Source organism: Solanum pennellii, chromosome 10, assembly GCF_001406875.1.
Source record: "Solanum pennellii chromosome 10, SPENNV200".
Classification (NCBI taxonomy): domain Eukaryota; kingdom Viridiplantae; phylum Streptophyta; class Magnoliopsida; order Solanales; family Solanaceae; genus Solanum; species Solanum pennellii.
In genome coordinates this window covers 6,179,441-6,201,664 of record NC_028646.1, presented here as the reverse complement: position 1 = coordinate 6,201,664, position 22,224 = coordinate 6,179,441, and the positions used below count along the sequence as shown (strand labels likewise).

The following is a 22,224-nucleotide window of genomic DNA, read 5'->3' as shown; positions in this document are numbered from 1 at the left end:
ATTGACATTTGAAGCTTTAATTATCCAACTTGATACTATTTGTATATTGTTTACTTGATTTATTGATTATATTTCAATTTTGCTGCCCTTGACTTGAGAATAATAACTTGGTGAGTCTAAGGGCTCTGGTATCTTAGTTTTTGCACCACTAAGCTATATGTTTAGCGATAGTTTTTTTATTGTAGGGAGCATTCGAGATGATGCATGAAGCTGACCATTGGAGATGGAGATTTTGAGAGCCTTAAGGAAGATCACATTTGCATATATGCATATGTATATTTTGTATGAAGCTTGAGACTTGTGCACGATCTATGATTTGTATATTTACATGAGATTTTGAGGGTTGATTTGGTCATGTCACCATGAGTTGTAATATAAGTATAGCTATACATTTTTAATCTTTTTGGGGAGTGTAAACTCAAGTCTTGATATATAATAATTTACTATATGTTTTGTAAGTGTTGTGAGGCATGAACATGTTGATATTTGCTACATGGAAGTTGGTAATACTATTGTTATTTCGTGCCATATATATTTTGACTTCAATTAAATTTTTAAAGTGGGCAAAATACACATCCTTAACTAAATTATTCGTTATGAACCTAACACGTCAACTAGATTAAAATTTTATTGTCATTCATTAATTTCTTTTAAATGTCACAAGTATTAAAGTAGGTTTCTTGTCAAGTTGTGATATCTCTCAAAAAGGATCGCTACAAGATCTCCATTAGTAAGCATTACATAGAAAGAATACATAAGATATCAAGAATTGATCAATAAAATTTGACTTGTAACAATATTAGTACCTAGTGCAATCTATAGGCAAAAAAGACTTTACTGTCCACAAGATCATATCCAATTAGGAAATATCCCTATGCCAACATTCCAAATATAACAATTCATCTACAGGGTAATATGTAAGACAAACCAAACCTTCCTCCACTTGTGCAAATGTCCTTGAACGTGACAACTCTAAATCCTCATTTGTAAAATGTGCAAAAATTGTTGGAGCATTGATTGTGACCAAGGGCGGATCTACATGTTATGGAGGGGTGCCACGCCACCTAGCGAACTCAGTTGAAACTTTATATAAAGGTCATGTTTTGAACTTTAACGTTGCGTGTTCGTAACTAATGGGGCACAGTTTTTATTTAAAATTTTGGCGTGATTTGCTAATATTTTTTTTGTATTTTTTATTGATTTTCTTTTTCTTCCTTTTCTATTTTAAGCATGAAATTATTTGACACATTTCTCGTTTTAGTCTATTTTCAAAAATATTATCTTTTTATCATTAAAAATTACTAAGTTTTAAATTATTATTTTTACCTTAATAGAATCATTTATAGTTGTACAAATATTCAAGATTTATTTTATACTATAAATTATTATCTTGCCTTAATGAAATAATTTATAGTCACATAAATATTTATGATTTATTTTAGAATATAAATTTCAAAAGTGTTGTAATTCGGATGGGGAGTAATATTTTTCTTCTTCCAACTAGTTCTTACTAGCTCCACTTGTTCGTCCATATTTCATAAACTCGACAATGAATTTCTCATACTCTTTGTTCTATTACCTAAAATATTTGGATGTGTACCGAAAAAAATTAAATTGTGATAATTTAAATCATTTTGAAAGTTTTGGTTTATAAAAGAAAATGTGTGTTGCAATAAATGATAACATAAAAATCTTACTGAAATCACATTTGATTTTTTTTTTTTGACATTTTTAGATTGTCATAGTGTGAGCCAATACTTCGTCTATGTCATTGAAATTATGTATGTGAAATTTTGCGAGCTCTTTATATTTAGTTTGTTACATAAAACGTGAAATTTTTATAAATATAAATAATTATGTCATCATTGAGTTTTTTGGAATAAGAAAACTCGCTAAGTGCAATTTAAATGAATTATATTTTATTTCAGGGAAAATGCACAAGTACCCCCACTATTTATGCCCGAAATCACAGAGACACACTTATACTATACTAAGATCATATTACCCCCTTGAACTTATTTTATAAGTAATTTTCTACCCCTTTTCGGCCTACGTGGCACTAGCTAAAAAAAAAGTCAACCAGAGTTGGACCCACAAGATAGTGCCACGTAGGACGAAAAGGGGTAGAAAATTATTAATAAAATAAGTTCAGGGGGGTAATAGGACCTTAGTATAGTAATAAATGTGCCTCTGAGATTTTGGGCATAGATTGAGGGGGTAGTTGTGCATTGTCCCTTTATTTTATATCATGTAAATACTAATAGTATCGGGAAAAAAAATTGTGCAAAATCCTAAATTTTTTTGTTGAAATTATTTATCTCATAAACTGAAAGGATAAACAAAATAAATTCGTCTCAAGTTGCTATTTACAAGGCAAAAAATAGGTTAATATTTGATCAATTTGATGAACATAACGTATGACACCCACAACCTTCAATTCTGGATCCTCCTCGAATTGTGACATTCTAAGACTCGTAACATAGACGAAAAGTCTTTGATGGATCATCCTTCCTAGAAGCACTAGTTGAATCAGTCAGTGTTTGATTCCATATTCAACATTGGATATTTATAATATCAAGCACCAGTGGTCTAGTGGTAGAATAGTACCCTGCCACGGTACAGATCCGGGTTTGATTCCCAACTGGTGCATTAGTGAGGGAGTGATATGAAGATTATTGTGCAAATGTGAACTTGGGTCTTCACCAGTTCGTCATAAAGTAGCTCACATATGAGCCACTCTTTTTACCATTATTATTTTTAACGAAAAAGAAACAAAAATATCACTATACTATTTGAAAAGGTTTAAAAATCTCTCATTTATCTATTTGGTTAAAAATATCCCTCAATCAATTTTTTTATCCAATATTACCCTTTAATCTAATAATTTTATATTTTTTTAGTTGTTATATTTAATAATTATTACGTGATATATTTTTATTGAATAAAGTGAAATTTCAATCCATCAAAATTTTCTTCTACCCACCGACCCGACCCATATTGACATTTCTTGACCCAAACCCAATAAAAAAGATATCATCATCTAAACTAATTAACGTGAATTTCATCAAACACCAACAACAAAATGTATGTTCCTGAAACCAAAAAGACTAAAGTTTGAACAACCACATTAACAATCTAAATCCATAAATTATATAATCAGTTAAACAGAAGCTCACGATGAAGGATTCAGTCAAGTTTTCGGCTTTCAGCGATAAAGAAGATGCTCAGATTAAGCTTATTTAGAGCAGAAATTTACAGATAACAAACATTTAACATGAATTTCATCAGATTAACAAACACCAACAACGAAATTATACGTTCATGAAACAAAAAAAAGATTATATCTTTAAGCAACCACACTGACAAACCCAATTGATAAACCATAGAATCAAGAAAAGAGAAGCTTCCGATGAAGAAATAAGACTTAAGAGATAAAAGCAAAAGTTGCCACATAGAAATTAGGTTCAGGGGAGAAGAATTCAATTTTTGCTTTTATTTTTGATGGATCTTTTAGTTGGATTTGGGTCAAAAAATGTCAAAATATGGGATAAGAGAAAGTTTGGTGGGTTGGAATTTAACTTAATCCAATAGAAAGACATCACGTAATATTTATTAAAAAAAAATATTTAAAAAATATATGATTGTTAGATTAAAAGATAATATTGGACAAAAAATGTTGACTGAGGGTATTTTTAACTCAATAGATGGACGAAGGGTATTTTTAAACTTTTTCGAATAATACAAAGATATTTTTGGTCCTTTTTTCCCCAATGTTGTTAGAGATTACAATATGAGAATCAAATTATTCTTGTCATGTTAGTTTAACTCTTTTGCTAAAAATCTAAACATTGAGTTTTGAAGAAATAAATTTTAGTTTTAAGAGGTGATGCGATAAATGAAAGAATCAGGAATGTCATCAAAAAGTTACTTTTTGACCTTTTCCTTTTATCAAAGGGAATTATGTATAAAAATATTTATTTGTAGCACATTTTTCACAATATCATATTGATTTTTGCTCCAAAAATGTTAAAGGTTAATAATAACTTCAGAAAAATTCTAAATACTAATATCTTTGTAATAAATCTCAAAGAAACTCCTTCAACAGAAAAGTGAAAGAAAGGTTAACAATTAGAATTAGTGGGGTGCGCGCCAAGCCAAGGCAATACTGCAACACCTAGGCTATGTCTAAAGTTCCTGATAGCAAGCTATCCTGATGGACCTTCCCCTCATATTTCTTAGTTGTGAACAATATTGAACACTAATAAAAAAAACACATTATTTTTCACGAGTCTTGAAAGATGCGTCAATTAATATGTATAACATAAATTGAATCTTTTGATTATCTAGAGATTTGAGAATGTTGAGTATGACCTTCTAGTTCCTAAAAAAATTGATAAGTGAGAATGTAAAGTAAGCTTTGCAACTAAATTTAGTCGCGCCAAGCCAAGACAGTAATGCAACACCAAAATAGTGCATGTGAGCCTCTCTTTTTTTTCCAATGTTGTTGGAGATTACAAGATGGGAAATTAAATTCTGCCCGATTATATTTGTCTAACTCTCAAGAAAAGAGCTAATATTAATTCAAATCTATTTTAATTAAAATGGGCAACTTGGAATGGCATTGTGGATCAAACTGTCCAAAATTAGAAGGGATAAATTGTGATCTATTAAGAAAACAATAAGTTTGTTGAACAAGAATTGGTGGGGTGAGCCAGGCCAAAGCAATAGTGCAACACCAAGGCGACTCTTGAAGGTCCTGATAGCAAGCTACCAAGATAGACCTTCTCCCTTAAAAAATAGAGTTAATATCGTGTGAGTTGATAACTCACATATCAGATATTAAACTGATAAGAACAGATACTACACTTGATCTTAGCCAAAAGGCCGAGAAAGGTATGTTTTTCTATGTGTTATTCCAGGCTATTTTATATGTCACTTGTTACATAAAATATCTCTTTACAGTCAGTGTGGGACTTGAAGAGCTTCTATACTTTTATGTTTGACAAATTCAATCCCATTAATTGTCTATAATACAATTTTTTTATCAATGTGCAGTAAATGAAATTATTGTTCTGTTAACGTTTTGTTGGCTGCAAAATTGTTTCAACAATTTTACTAAATTTAACAGTTGATCAAAGCTACTAATTTATTTTTTTATTTTTTTACGCTAATCACGCCGTATAAATTTTTACCTGAGTTGTTCGATTCCTGGCTTGTGCATTGCATTGTGTGAGTGCTAACATGAGTCGTATTGCCTATTCCTAAGCTGCATTACTCACATAGAAGAGGAATTTTAGTATCAAGATGCTCTTCACAAAGAAGTTATTTTTCCAACCCCCCCCCCACGAGTACCAATATATTAATGTCACTTGTCCTCCAACATGACTCAAACCGTCGACCTAAGATTGATGTGAAGATGCTCAGCCACTTGAGCAAGCCTCATTTATCCTGCAACAAGTTGATCAATCATACAGATGGCTTATAAAGTCATTTGGATAGAACAAGTTCACCTAAGGTTCATTACTCCAAATTAAGATAGAAAACAATAAATGTAAATTACAATTTATTGCCTACATAACCTTTCCACGTAATGTATCGATCTTGCTCCAAGAATGTTAAAGGTTAATTCACAAAAAAACCTACGTACTAATATCTTTGTCCTGGATCTGAAAGAAACTCCTTCAACAAACAATTAACAGAAAAGTTTAAAACCTAGAATTGGTAGGGTATCCGAGGCTTAAAGGTCCCGACTGCAAGCTACCGTGAGGGACCTTCCCCTCATATTTCTTTAGTTGTGAACAATAATGAAATCTAAATAAGAAGTACATAAATTATTTTTTCACGAGTTTCAATCAATAACACAAATCAAATCTTCTGGTCATCTAGAGATTTGAGAATGTTGAGTATGACATTATATTTCAAAAAAGTTGATAAGTGATAAATGTAAAGTTTTACAATAATTTTAGTGGGGTGCGCTAAGCCAAGTCAGTAGTGCAACGCCAAAGGACGCTTGAAGGTCCTGATTCCCAATAGCAAGCTACCGTGTTGACATCCCCTCAAAAATAGTTGGTATAATAAATATACCTGTAAGAATAGATACTACGCTTATCGTACTTTGCGAGTAACTACTTGAAATGAAAGTCTCAAAACATCTAGCATAGGTGGTCTAGTGGTAGAATAGTACCCTGCCATGGTACAGACCCGGGGTTCAATTCCCGGCTGGTTCATTATAGGAGTGCTGTGAAGATGAATTTGCACAGTCTGTGAGAACTGGGTCACCATTTATTTTTAGTAGTAATCTTACTGGAAAACAAACCAAAGTGCCAAATGCTAGGTTGAAACATTGGAGCTATAGATTTTATGAGTTCTAGCTAATATATAGAACATTATCTGATTTTAATTCAAATATGTATTGGAAAGGAACATACAAAGGACAAATTGTTTTCAGTTATGACACAAAAAGACTTTTATCACTAGAATCAATTGGTGGGGTGAGTTAATATCATGTGAATCAATGAGTCACATATCAGATATTAAACTGATAAGAACATATACTACACTTGATCTTTGCTAAAAAGCCAAGAAAAGTATGCTTTTTTTTATGTGTTATGCCGGGCTATTTTATATGTCACTTGTTGCATAAAATCTTTCTTTCTAGTGAGTGTGGGAGTAGAAGAGCTTCTATATGTTCAACTAGTAATCATCTTCTCTGGTTAATGTATAAAACTAACTAAATTCTATTAATCGTCTATAATATAGTATTAACCAAAGAGCAGTGAGTGAAACAATTTACCTTTTGTTGGTTGCAAAATAGTTTCAACAATTTTGCTTTCGGTATTTTATTAGATGTTTTTCGAGAATTGAGCACTATTAAAACTTAAGAAGAACTATGCTGAAATCAACTGTTGATTACTTGTCATGTTAGTTTAATTCTTTGAGACTCATAGAGAGCTTCCCAAATATTATTTCATCAATTTACCTACCTTTTGCTACAAATCTAAAATTATGTTATAAGTGATTGAATCAGGAATGTTGTCACATAAATTACAGGATTTATGCATGTGATATAAAAGCTACTTTTTGATCAGTCTGACATTACAATGGACACTTTTACAACTCTAAACACCAAAAGGGACTCTCTCTAAAAACACACACCACATCAAAACAGATAATTCGTTCATTAATGGGCGAACTATAACGACCATCCTTTAACAGCGTCATCCCCGTTAACTCCAAAATCATCCGAAACAATACTACACAAACTTTAAAGGTATCAGTTTATTAGCTCCTCACATGAATATATGTCTCTTTCTTCCTCACATGAAGCTATATCTTCTTCTTCAACAATAAATATGTGTTATTCACTCCACATTTTCTCATTCATCTTCTACTTTATAAAATATTGAGTATTGTAAAATGAAAACATCGAGGACTCCAAGAAATCTTGATTGTAAGTTTTGGTGTTGTGCACGTTCAAATGTAATAAATTAAGTTCGTCAATTCAAAATTATTTGGTATTCGGTTGTTTTTTGTTTTGTTATTTCAGGAAAATGATGGGTGCAATTATTTTTGGTGAGCAGAAAACATGTTCATAAAAAACAAACGTAGACGTTCTGCTTTGTCTTAGTAGGATCAAGTTTTTTTCTGTTAAAAAAAAATTACACTACGCTCATAACTCAACGAATCGCAACATTTTAAAAAAAAAGATTTGAGTTTGCCTCATTTCAGACGGACCTAATAAAATTTTGTAACAAAATTGTGGCTTAGTTCATGAACTGCAATTGAATATATCTTTTAAAAAATATGTGACATCTTTGTTATTTTTCATATATAGTGATGCTTATAGATCTAACGAAAAATTCATACAAATTAATTTTTTAAAAAAAACACACACAATACTCATCAATTGAAACTGCAATTGAGTATTGCTCTTAGAACTGCAATTTTCCATTGGGCAATGAGTCATATTGCCACCTTTTTCATTCAATTTGATTGTAATACTCAAGATTTGAGAACTTCTGGAGTCAACAATACTAGGCGTTGTAGAAATGAAATGGACATTGCTTCAGGTCGCATGGCAGAACGGTGTAGTTTAAGTAGGGAACTACTCATAAGAGCAATCGTTATCCCCATCGACCTCAGTAGTTTCTTACTAATATCATTATATTGATAAAACGAGATCTACTACACTTAATCTTATGTTTCATTTATTGATATCATATATTTTTAGGGTTGGTACTTTGCCACTAATTATATAAAATAGAATTCTTAAAACATCTAGCACCAGTGATCTAGTAGTAGAATAGTACCCTGCCACGGTACAGCCCAGGTTTGATTCCCGGCTGGTGCATTATTCGAGTGCTGTGAAGATAAGTTGCGTAGCCTATGAGAACTTTGGGGTCCTCACCTTGTCTGATAACAGATGATAAAAAACAGCGCATTTGAGCCCTTTCTTTTTCCACGATTATTTTTAAATGTCGTTAGATATTACAAGATGGGAGATTGAACTCACTAGTATTCTCGTTATAGGTCACCATTATCTTCAGTAGTAGTACAGTACATCTTACTGAAAAAAAAGGTACCAAATTCTAGGTTGAAACGTTAGTCTAACTCTCAAGATTTTCTAAGTTATAGCTAATATTAGTTCGTATATGATTTTAATTAAAATGTGCAACTTGGAATGGCATAGAGAGCTCTTGATGTATCAAACTGCCCAAAATTATGTACTGCTATGAAATCAAAGGTTTTTAGAACTAGAATTGGCGAGATGAGCCAGGACGAGGCAGTAGTGCAACACCAAGGCCATTCATGAAGGCCCCAATAGCAAGCTACCATGGTGAACCTCCCCCTTAAAAATAGAGTTAATATCGTGTGAGTCGATGGCTCACATATCAGATATTAAACTGATAAGAACAGATACTACACTTGATCTTGGTCAAAAGGCCGAGAAAGGTATGATTTTCCATGTGTTATGCCGCGCTATTTTTTATGTTACTTGTTACATAAAATCTATCATTCCAGTCAGTATGGGACTAGAAGAGCTTCTAATACTAAATAGTAACCATCTTCTGTGATTTTACATATTAAACTAATTCAATTCCATTAATCATCTATAATTCCGTTGATCAAAGAGTAGTGAATGAAACAATTTACGTTTTGTTGGCTGCAAAATAGTTTCAACAGTGTTGCTGAAAGTTTCTAAGTATCAACTATACAGATGGCTTATAAAAGTCTTCTGGATAGAACAAGTTTACCTAAGGTTCATACTCCAAAATAAGATAGAAAACAAGAAATGTATATTTCAATTTGTTGACATAACATTTTCCACCACAATGTATCAATCTTGGTCCAAAAATGTTAAAGGTTAGTTAATAATAACTTCACAAAAATCCTAAGTACTAATATCTTTGTCCTAGATCTCGAAGAGACTCCTTCAACAAACAATTGAAAGAAAGGTTTTATAATTAGAATTGGTGGGGTGCGCCAAGCCAAGGCAAGTAATGCAACACCTAGGTGACGTTTAAGTGTCCTGATAGCAAGCTACCGTGATAGACCTTTCCCTCATATTCCTTTGTTGTGAACATATGTTTAAGAAACACAAATTATTTTTCATAAATCTTTAAAGGTTTGTCAATTAATAACACAAATTGAATCTTTTGAGAATGACCTTTTATAGTTCCCAAAAAATTGATAAGTGAGAATGTAAAGTAATCTTTACAATTAAATTTACAGTAGTGCAATGACAAAGGACGCTTGAAGGTCCCGAATCCCAATAGCAAGCTAATTTATGGACATCCCCTCAAAAATAGAGTTAACGTATTATATTGAGATGAACAGATATTATACTTGATCTTATATTAGGGGTGTTCCTTTGCGAGTACGTAGGTAAAATGGTATTTTCAAAACATCAAGCACATGTGGTCTAGTGGTAGAATAGTACCCTGCCATAGTACAGACCCGGGTTCGATTCCCGGCTGATACATTGTCTCAGTGCTGTGAAGATAAATTGCACAGTTAGTAAGAACTTTGGGTCCTTACCTTGTCTGATAATAGATGACAAAATTGTGCATCTAAGCCTCTCTCTTTCCTCTTTTTCCGTTATTATTTTTAATGTTGTTGGAGATTACAAGATGGGAAATCAAATTCGGTCCGATTATATATCGGATCATCATAATAGATGACAAAATTGTGCATCTGAGCCTCTCTCTTTCCTCTTTTTCCGTTATTATTTTTAATGTTGTTGGAGATTACAAGATGGGAAATCAAATTCGGTCCGATTATATATCGGATCATCATACTGAATGTGGTAAAACTATATATAGGGTCACCATTTAGTTAAATAACTTATTTTAGTTAAAAAAAAATGTTACTTGGAATGAGAAATAGAGAAGGCGACTTGGTGGATCAAATTTCCCAATATTAGAAGGGACAAATTGTGTACTATTATGAAACAAAAGTTTTTGAGTTAGACTTAGTGGGGCGAGCTAGGCCAAGACAATAGTGCAACATCAAGGCGACTCTTGAAGGTCACGATAGCAAGCTACCGTGGTGAACCTCTCTCTTTAAAAAATAGAGTTAATATTGTGTGAGTCAATGACTCACATTCATATATTAAACTGATAAGAATAAATACTACACTTGATCTTAGTCAAAAGGCCGAGAAATGTATGATTTTCTATGTGATTCGTGGGGCTATTTTATATGCCATTTAATTTGCGACATGAAGTTTTTGAAAACACTGGTTACAAATTTTTAGATAGCTATAAAAGTTCAACTACTGATGATAATAATACAGATATTTAGCTTATTCCTTTTTTTCTCTTTTTTTCTTTGCCATTTCAGATTGTGATGATATCTATATACTTCCATTTTTTCCTTAAAAAATATTAATTTAATCTTAATTGATGGAACTTATTATTAAGGTAGCAATATCATTTTTCTGATGAATCTCACGAAATCATGAATTGAAAAACCTACATGAGGACCCATTTTGTAGAAGGTGAAGACGAGTTGTTGGGGTTGAACTCGGCCTCTTCCGTTTCTCTTGTTGATGCTGGTGAAAAGGATTCAACTACTAAATCGACTTTCACAAATTTCAATGAATCACCTTACTGGAAGTTTAGATATATTAGAGATATAATTAGAAGCCCAGACTTGGTAACAGGAAGATTTATGTTGAGTGAGACTCATAGTGTTATTGTCCTTGATCTCTTTGACCAGTTGGAGAATCGGAAGGCTCGAACTAATCATGCAGAAGAGCAGGTGAAGATTAGGAGAAGAGTATTGTTTAACTCGGTAGTTGAATGTCTAGAGTTCAGTTGATTGTAAACTGAGTTTTGGCAGAGGTTTTGAAGCTTGGACAAAGTGGACAACCACTTCTTCCTTTTGATCAATGTAGTCCATTTTGGCCAAGCTTCAAAACCTCTGTCAAAACTATGTTTACATCTGAATGCTAGACATTCAACCTCCTAATTAAACAACATTTTTCTCCTAATCTTCACCTGCTCTTTTGTATTCTTATTAATTCAAGCCTTCTGATTCTCTAAGTGGTAAAAGAGATCAAGAGCAATAATACTCTGAGCCTCATTCAACACAAATCCTGCCATTATCAAATTTAAGCTTCTAATATATCTAAAATTTCAATAAGGTGATTAATTGAAATTTATGCGAGCAAATGTAGTAGTTAAATCATTTTCATTAGGATTAACAAGAGAAACGGAAGAGGTTGTATCTCACAACTCCGAATCACCTTCCACCAAATAGGTAATCATGTAGGCTTTCCAATTTATAATTTCGTGAGATTCACCAAACAAATAGATGATACTTGCTCGCTGAATCTTAAATTTCATTACTCGAGATTTAATTGATATATTTTCAGGGGAGACGGAAGTATATGGATAATGACAACATTCAGTTCTTCATTCAATGTAATGACTTGACAACTTTAAAGTCCATAAGCAATTACTACACTGATCTTATGAGAAAGTGTATCACCTAATTTTTATGAATCTCTTATAATTTTGAGTTAAACAAACCTTATGAAATGCCTTTTCTTTAACATTTCTATTAAGCAAATTCGACTACCTTCTTCCTATAATTAATTAATTGAAGCAATGCTATACAACCAAATTATACCAGAATGTCTAAAAAGGCATAAAACAAGTTGTCAATATAGGCGTAGAATGAAATTTGACGAAAGAGTGGACACTTAACCAAACGAATTAAACGTATATCATCATACTCTTAAACAGGAGAAAAAAATAGAATGAAACTAAGTATTAGTATTATTACCATCAGTAGATAAACTTTTGTAGTTATCCAAAGAGTTGCAACTGTCTCTTGAAATAGAAGATTCCAAACTTGAGGTCAGCCAAGAACAATGGAGTCTGAATTCTTTTTCACATGTAATGCTGCTCGCAGTTTTAAGATTTTCTACTCTATTTTGGATCCTGAAATTGATGCAAATAAGATTAGCCTAGCTAGTACATTATCCTTTTTTTCCTTTCTAAGAAAATGCAGTATAGTAATAATATAGAAATAGGAATTCAACAACTGCAATAATACCTCAATCTGGAATTAGTTGGATTTTGCATATAAAATCTCAACATTAATTTTGTTTCATCTCCGCCATATTTCCCAATACTTAATAATTTGTAGTACACCTTCAAACAAAAAGTAGAGTCAATTGAGAAATGAATTAATGAAGAAGCCAGATGGCTAAAAATGAATCTTTCATAGTTAATTGAGAAACTATTCAAAGAAGAAGTTAGATTGCTAAAAAAAGAACCTTTGAAAGTTGATCTCAACAGCAATAACAATAGCACCAACATCAAGGTAGGGAATGTTAATCCCTCGTAACCAAAGGGGGAAGAAGCTACAATTTGGGAGCACAAGATAGAACATCTCCGCAGTGGCGATGATAACAAGGAGAAGAATAGGCTGAGAGCACAAATCAGAAAACCCTATCATTTAGGGTTCTTTTATATTCACTTGGTCTGACCACTTTTGGGCCAACCAGCTCTTTTTTTTGGTATATTTATATGTGGATCCGTTTAGGAGCCAATTATTTTATTAAATAAAATGAACCATGAGTCCAGGCTTAAACTTAAAAAGGAAGATACTGGTAGTTTTCAATGTCAATTATGGTTTTCGGTCCATTCAACAACTATACTTGATTTGTTTTGTTTCACCTTCGAGATCAAACCAACCCGACATTATATATATGATTTTTAAAATTATAACTTGTTATACATAAAAGTATTTATTTGTTTTAATCTTAAAATATTTCTTATACGTTTTCATAGTTTTTTTTTTAAATCTTTTATCATATTATTTCAAGTTTTTGAGACTTGAATTTTGAATGGTCCAATCAAGGTTATAGTCCATTGATATTAGTAACTCTAACAAAACTCAAATTAAAATCAAATCAATACTAGTGCTAAAAAAAGTTACTTCAACACTAAGAATGATAATAATATTTGTTCTTTAGTTTTACACAAGTGAACTCATCCCCGCTTCGCGAGATCATGCAAAATATAAATAATACACTAAATATTATTTAAATATAGGTATTATATATATAATAATGTCTTTATCTTATCTTTTGTGGGTGTGCGTGTGCGTTTGTGTGCATGTGCGTGCATGTGTGTGAATTTTAATTGAAAATTTTATATACTTTTTGAGGGTTTCTTCTTACATGAAAATAATATAAAATAAAATAATTATATTATACATGATTACCTTCCTATAAATGTGTAGATGTATAATTTGGTCCCATAGGAAAAAACATTATTTTTTTACATGTAATTATCTTTTTTAGAAGTGAAGGAACATTCTTGTAATTTATAACGATTTCAAAATGAATTAATAACATAAATATACAATTTTCAAAGTAAAAAAAAAACAGAAGAAGAAGAAATAAATAAATATACTTTGAAAAAAGACTAGATATACTGTGTTTGTTTATTAAAATTAATAAATGTTTTTATTGTAAATAAGTAATGCATGTTATAACAATTAAATAGCAGAGTAATTTATAATTCCCTCAGTATAAAAAAAAAACTAATATTAGTTAATACTTTATATCATTTATTTGCGTAATTAAATTGACTTTATTCATTTCAATCTTTTTCACCCTTCTCTAACATAATATGAATTGTACTTATGTTTAAAGAATTGAATTTTGTAGAAATATAATAAACAATTATTATGGAGTCATATGAAATTAAATACAACTTGATCTTATGATGAAAAAGTAAGACATATCCTTTCTTTATAATATCTATAACAATAATCATGTCTCAGTTATTTTTAATAATATAAATATTTCTTTTTTGTGTATATAATTTTTACATGCATTTTCTCGATAGTTTTTATAACTTTCATAACAAATGTCACGCCCGAGCTTAGACCCTGGGCGAGACCGGCACTCGGAGACCATTTCTTGCCCCCAAGCAAACCCTTGGCCTGACTTACTTAACTCAGAGGAAGAATAAACTCAACTTAAATAAGAATTAAGCATATTTAAAACAAATACTTCATAAGTTAATCTGGCCAACAAGGACTTGAGTCTCAACAAGTAAATCAACTCCAAACTGAATTACTAACAGTCTACGGTGCCTCTAAGCTGACTGAAGAGGGATGTTGGGACAGAACCCACAACATCCTAATGGACTAAGCTAGAAAAGAAATAAAACGGATGTCCTCCGGAATGCAAGGAGGCTCACCAAGTGTCTGTGGAGTGCTCAACTGGATCAACGGTGTGTTGCGTGATGATCCTGGTTACCTGCTTTGCATCATGAAATGATGCAGACCAACTGACATCAGTACATTGAATATACGAGTATGCGAGTTGGAAAGCTAAACAACACTTAGACTTGAAAAGGAGTAAGAAAGAACACTTACATTGGCTCTGCTCAACTTATGATCTACTTACTCTTATTCAATATATAAACAATTTAAAGTTATTGCAATATAAAGAAATACTTACTGAAAGCATATTTTAAACTCTGAATGTATACAAGTATACAAAAAAAATTTGAGATCTATTTAAAAATACAAATAACTAATGTATATGAAAATACGATACTTATATGGGAGCTTCTCTAACCGACAACCATCACTTAAGAGCTATAGTGATGATACAACGTTACTCGGCCCATGATGTGAGGTCATCCAAACTTTGTCAGAGTATAGGACCTGAACTGCCTAATAGATCCACTAGTAAACTATGACGAGGGTTCATCTAAAAAGTATGACCCTTTTCTACCCATGATAGCTACATAGTTTACATGGAGACTTGAGTTAATCTAAACTCGTATCTCCACATCGGTGCTCAATACTACTCGCAATATATATATATATATATATATATATATATACATATATACACACATACACTGGCTCTTATATTTTTAAAACATACTAATTCTGTGATTTGAGATAAGTGCTCAAAATTTAGCTTTTAAAAAACTCTCTTGGAAAGCATAATTTCCTCTTTCTTTAATTAAAACTAGTGATATGCTCTGTGGAAGTCTAGCTTCCTTTCTTTCTCAAAAGTTAGAAAACATTTTAGTTTAAGCTCTGAGAGACTACTTAGTTCTCTTATAACTCTTGAGAACTGAACTCAACTTGATACTCTTTGCTTACTTGAAACTTAACTATAAAGGAATACTTAGTTCCCTTGTAGTTTTTAAGAATTTAACTCAACTCTTTACTCTTTCTTGACTTGAAACTTGATTGTTAAAACAAAGTTAAAATGTTTAATTAAGACTCTTGGAAACCTTTAATAACTTATCTTTAACTTACTTATTAACCTTAGACTTGACTTTTAACTTCCTTGACATTGATCTTAACTTTCATTGAATGAATTATGGATTCAAGGTTTTAATTTGAGTTCTAGATGATTTCTAGGTATTTAGATATCATTTGAAGTGATTAGAATTCATTGGAGAATGTTAATGTACCTTGAAAGGACTTTAAAGGGCTAAATTACGAAAACTAGATGAAAAACGTCGGGTCCGGCGTACTGGTGGCGCGCTTCGCCAGCCTAAGTTGACTTAGGCCTGATTCAGGCGCATTGGTGGTGCGCTGCGCCAGGCCTTGGTTGACTGAGGCCAATTTCTGGTGCACTGCAGGCGCGACGCGCCTGCCCTTATCCAGGTACGTCTGACGAATATTTGAACTCGTTTTCCATCTCTAAACTCTCCAAAACTTCCTAGATCTTTCACTAAATGATTAGGACCGTTGGTACTATCAATAACTACTGAATACAACTCAAAATAACTCGAATTAACAAGTATCTAAACAACAATGACAGCCAACAATCCAATCAACAAGAAATATAACGTTCTTCCAAGAACTTAACTCCTAACATGAAATAAATCCTCAATTTCACTGAACTGAAAAAATTGATGTGTGGGTGATGTAACCCAACAAAAAAGATCTCACATACCTCAAAGGGATCACCCTCGACGAAATCCACACAACGAAGTCTTGGTGTTGTTGCGTCTTCTTCTCCCTTCTCCTCTTTTCTCCTTTCTTTCGAAGCCCTAACTTATTTTCTAATTGTGAAAACTGATTGGCTTCATCTTAGACCCCAACTTATTACCCTTAAAACAAATTAATAATTGATTTAGGAAAAGACCAAAACACCCTTAATAAATTCGGATTTGGGATTTCCTCTTCCCAATAATCCAACTTTCAGAAGTCATATCTCCCTCATAAGAACTCAAAATTTCACAAACGTGGCGTCGTTGGAAAGATCTTCTGACGAGATTTCCATCCATATAAAGAACTCACTCAAACTCTTCCTGAGCTGGAAGTTATGATCGTTTGAAAATGACCAAAAACTCACTTTTGAAATCTGAAATTTTTTCCAAATTTCCTTATTTATTTCTAAATTTGATTATTCTTGTTTTTCTTAGATAAACTTAGTTAATTCTAGATACGAGATGTTACAACAAACACCAATAAAGAATATATATTAATCATTAAGATTTATATCTTTTAAGTAATCAATTATAAATTTTAAAATTTGATTAGTAATTAGCAGATTTCTCAACATAATTAAGTTACTAATTTGAACAAAGAGATAAAATTATAAATTTAAATTTGATTTATACTTCAGCAGAACTTCACCATAACGAAGATAAATTCGTGAGAAAGTGGTATCTCTTTCGGAGATACTCTAGCATTTTAAAATATTAGTTTGAACTAAAAGAAATTATAAACTTACACCAATCAGAAGTTGGTATAAAATCAAACTTAAGAGACATCATAAAGACAGACAAGAAAGAAAGAAATGAAAAAGAAAGAAATAATACAATACACATATCATTACGACTTTAATCTTTAAAAATAGAAGGAAAACAAAATTAATACATAATTGTGTAAGATCTTGTTGATATCCCCACAAGACTGTCAATATTCATGAGTTTTCTTTTTAAACAAAAAGTAGAGAGGCATCATTCTTGTTGATATCCACTTCAAGTCTATCACTATTCAAAATCTTTTTCTCATATCAAAAGTAGTTTGACAATTTTGGCATCTATGCCTTATTTGATTTTGTTATCTATCATTCTTTTATGTTATAAATGTTGTGTAGTGTTTGTTATTCACTATAACTCTCTTATCAAGTCTTTTAAATTTAAATCACACAATATGACTAACTCTTCGTGTGTATCGATAATACAAAAAAAAAGAAACAAAGATCAATATACGGAAAAAAAATTGGGAAAGTAGATCAAGAATATGTTAGGACTTTGTAATTGTAACTTCTTGATTTCATTTTCCTTACATTTTCAACATAATAAAAAGATGAGATCTGTAACACCCTAATACGCTAGAACAACAATTTTATGTTAATACATCATTTCTTAATGACTATAATGTGTTTTATTCTTATTTTGGGAATTTGAAATTTTATGATAATTGAAAATGTGCTTAACATAAATTGTTATCGTAATTAAAGTATTGTATCGGGGTATTTATGCAAATTGACTAATTAGAATTACATATGAATTGGAAGTTATGGAATCAGGTATATACATATAGTTATATATGTATGTTTTTTGGGCAACCTACTTTTATTTGGACAGCACCTATGAAGGACATGTGTACATGTGATGAGGATCACATTTCTACCTATATATTTTTATACTCCCTATTGATTGAATTTGTTTCCCTCAAGTCTAAGAACATTATAACATTATTTAAACAGTTGATTCTTCAACATCAAGATAAAAACTAGGTCCTTTTGGCTTGAATCCAACACACACACACTTCCTTTTTGGTAAGTGACGAAATCTGCTTCTGAACTGGGTAATGTTTGGTATTTTATGCATATCTCTTTCGATAGAACTTAGTTTGCATTAAATAAATATGATTTGGAAATCTAATTTGTAATTCTACAACTCTTATGCTTATGAAAAACTCTAATTTTGCTTTTATGGATTCGAAATATGGGACGCAACATAGGACAAGTTTTGACCAACTTCTAGAATTAGAAATCATGTTTGTTCAACTGTTAGTGTTTTGATTATATCTTTTTGTACAAAACGTATTTTGAGGTGATTCTTGATTATTTTCAAGATTAATAGATGTACCTACATCTTTTATGAAGGATATAAAGTCCATTTTTGCCGTTTCCTGTTTCAAAACTAAGTTGCGACCTGAAGTACTTTTGTTGGACAGATTCACTGTTTTGGGAGCTTAGTCGTATTTGTACAGGCTAGGCTTACTTATGATGATTATCCTGTTTTAGTTAGACGTTATTGATATACTAGGAATTAAATAAGTTATTTAATTGTATTTTTAAGGTTATATATACTCGTGACAAGTTGAGGACCTTCATACATTGGTTGGTCAACGATTTGAACTCTTGAAGTCGTGTTGGACTGTTTCTTTGCTAAAGCGTTGAGATTTTTGTATAAACATGTACTTGTACTATTTTTATCTAATGGTATATCTGAAATATTATCTTGGTACTTTGGTTACCTCTTGTCACTTTGCATTGTCGTGTTCTTGTCATTTGTGATGTTAAGGACTCTTGTGTAACTCGCCCACTTATACAGATTGTTTGATCATTTGACATTCTTGCTAGGACTTTGTTCTTCTTATGGCTGTGACTTTGTCAATATTGAAATGCCTCTTGATTCGGGTCATTTTCTATCTTGACTCTGGATTTTTAGTTCATCTTAAGTATGGGAGTGTCCATTTTAAGTACGAACAAGAAAGCATTTTTAATATGGTTCTTGGTTCTCTTGATTATTGGGCTTTGACCCTTCTTGATTATGCTCGCGCTTGGTGTGACGACATGATGTATATATTGGGCGAGTCATATTATTAAACATCTTGGAAAATGGTGCTACGAGCGTTATTGACATTTGAAGCTTTAATTATCCAACTTGATACTATTTGTATATTATTTACTTGATTTACTAATTATATTTCAATTTTACTGCCCTTGACTTGAGAATGATAACTTGGTGAGTCTAAGGCTCTGGATCTTAGTTTTTGCACCACTAAGCTATATGCTTAGCGATAGTTTTTTAATCGTAGGGAACATTCGAGATGATGCATGAAGCTGACCATTGGAGATGGAGATTTTGAGAGCCTTAAGGAAGATCACATTTGCATATAGGCATATGTATATTTTGTATGAACCTTGAGACTTGTGCACGATCTATGATTTGTATATTTACATGAGATTTTGAGGGTTGATTTGGTCATGTCACCATGAGTTGTAATATAAGTATGGCTATACGTTTTTACTCTTTTTGGGGAGTGTAAACTAATCTTGATATACAATAATTTACTATATGTTTTGTCAGTGTTGTGAGGCATGAACATGTTAATATTTGCTACATGGAAGTTGGTAATACTATTGTCATTTCGTGCAATATATATTTTGACTTCAATTAAATTTTTAAGTGGGCAAGATACACATCCTTAACTAAATTATTCGTTATGAACCTAACACATCAACTAGATTAAAATTTTGTTGTCATTCGTTAATCTCTTTTAAATGTCGCAAGTATTAAAGTAGATTTCTTGTCAAGTTGTGATATCTCTCGAAAAGGATCGCTACAAGATCTCCATTAGTAAGCATTTAATAGAAAGAATTCATAAGATCTGAAGAATTGATCAATAAAATTTGAATTACTTGTAACAACATTAGTACCTCGTGCAATCTATAGGCAAAAAAGACTTTATTGTCCACAAGATCATATCCAAGAAGGAAATATCCCTATGCCAACTTTCCAAATATAACAATTTCATCTACAGGGCAATATGTAAGACAAACCAAACCTTCCTCCACTTGTGCAAATGTCCTTGAAGGTGACAACTCTAAATCCACATTTGTAAAATGTGTAAAAATTGTTGGAGCGTCGATTGTTACCGGGGGAGGATCTATGTGTTAGGGAGGGGGTGCCACGCCAATCAGCGAACTTGGTTGAAACTTCGTATATTTATGTGTGTATATATAATATATAATAAATATTAAACTTGCGACCCCAACAACAAGTGGTGAAAGTTCATGTTTTTTGAACTTTAACGTTGCGTATTCGATTCTAATGGACACATTTTTTATTTAAAATTTTACTGTTTATTTCGGTATTAGTAGCCCCATAAATAATCTACATAGTATCCCCTTTTACATTTTTATGTTATATAGGCGTAAATTTGCTAACATTTTTGTTGTAATTTTTATTGATTTTCTTTTTCTTCCTTTTCTATTTTAAGCATGAATTTATGTGACACATTTCTCGTTTTAGTCTATTTTCAAAAATATTATTTATTATTATTAAAAATAACTAAGTTTTAAATTATTATTTTTATCTTAACGAAATAATTTATAGTCGCACAAATATTCAAGATTTATTTTACACTATAAATTATTATTTTACCTTAAAGAAATAATTTATAGTCACACAAATATTTAATATTTATTTTAGGATATAAATTTCAAAAGTGTTGTAATTCAGATGGGGAGTAATATTTTTCTTCTTCCAACTAGATCTAGTCACTCTTCGTCAAAATTTCATAAAGTACTCGGCTATGTGTTTCTCTTATTCTTTGTTCTATTATCTAAAACATTTGGATGCGTACGAAATTTTTTTTTGAACTGTGATAATTTAAATCTTTTTGAAAGTTTTAGTTTATAAAATAAAATGTGTGTTGCAATAAATGACAACATAAAAATCTTATTGAAATCACATTTGATTTTTGTTTGGCAATTTTACATTGTCATAGTGTGAGTCAGTACTTCGTCTATGTCATTGAAATAATGTATGTGAAATTTCGCGAGCTCTTTATATTTAGTTTGTTACATAAAATGTGAAATTTTTATAAATATAAATAACTATGTCATCGTTGAGTTTTTGGAATAAGAAAACTCGCCGAGTGCAATTTAAATGAATTATATCTTTTTTTTATATCATGTAAATACTAATAGTATTGAAAAGAAATATTCTTTGTGCAAAATCGTAATTTTTTTGTTGAATTTATTTATCTCATAAATTGAAAGGACAAATAACAAAATAAATTCGTCTCAAATTGCTATTTACAAGGTCTGATGAACTTAACGTATGACACCCACAACCTTCAAATTTTGAATCCGCCTCTGATTGTGACATTCTAAGACTCGTAACATATACGAAAAGTCTTTGATGGATCATCATTTAAGCACTAGTTGAATCAGCCAGTGTTGATTTTATATTCAACATTGGATATTTAAAATATCAAGCACCAATGGTCTAGTGGTAGAATAGTACCCTGCCACGGTACAGACCCGGGTTCGATTCCCGGCTGGTGCATAGCTGTGGGAGTGCCATGAAGATTATTGTGCAAATGTGAAAACTTGGGTCTTCACCATGTCTCTGATAAATGACGACAAAATAGCACATCTGAGCCTCTATTTTGTTTTTTTTGGTACTGAAAAAAAAATCATCTTTTCATTGTAGACACCTCAGCTAGAATCTAACTGTCATTTTAACACTTTTTACTTACAAGGCATAGTGAGTACAACAAACTCGTTGATAGTTGCGTGAAAGGGTTAATTTTTAGTTATTTTTTTCATCTTTTCCTCATTTTCAGTCACCATTATGACCAAGTTAAATTTCACCCATTGTAAATGAAGGTCTTTCAAAAACAATGATGAAAAATATTTTAAAAATTTAAGAATAAACTCATTCGTGAAATTCTTTTATGGAAGAATTTAAT

At 31.5% G+C, this 22,224-nt stretch overlaps 4 non-coding genes and 2 pseudogenes across 4 annotated transcripts; 1 reads left to right on the top strand and 5 right to left on the bottom strand.

The window, feature by feature from the left end:
- Nucleotides 1-4,701: 4,701 nt before the first annotated feature.
- LOC114074528 lies at nucleotides 4,702-4,897 on the bottom strand. The gene has a single exon (XR_003574953.1). It is a non-coding gene; the product is annotated as a U2 spliceosomal RNA (small nuclear RNA).
- A 1,589-nt stretch (nucleotides 4,898-6,486) lies between these two features.
- Nucleotides 6,487-6,591, bottom strand: LOC114074537 (annotated as a pseudogene).
- Nucleotides 6,592-8,762: 2,171 nt separating this feature from the next.
- On the bottom strand, nucleotides 8,763-8,956 carry LOC114074531. Its single transcript, XR_003574957.1, has one exon. It is a non-coding gene; the product is annotated as a U2 spliceosomal RNA (small nuclear RNA).
- Nucleotides 8,957-10,474: 1,518 nt separating this feature from the next.
- On the bottom strand, nucleotides 10,475-10,669 carry LOC114074534. Its single transcript, XR_003574960.1, has one exon. It is a non-coding gene; the product is annotated as a U2 spliceosomal RNA (small nuclear RNA).
- Nucleotides 10,670-11,525: 856 nt separating this feature from the next.
- On the bottom strand, nucleotides 11,526-13,053 carry LOC114074458 (annotated as a pseudogene).
- Nucleotides 13,054-21,747: 8,694 nt separating this feature from the next.
- TRNAG-GCC lies at nucleotides 21,748-21,818 on the top strand. Its single transcript has one exon. It is a non-coding gene; the product is annotated as a tRNA-Gly (tRNA).
- Nucleotides 21,819-22,224: the final 406 nt, after the last annotated feature.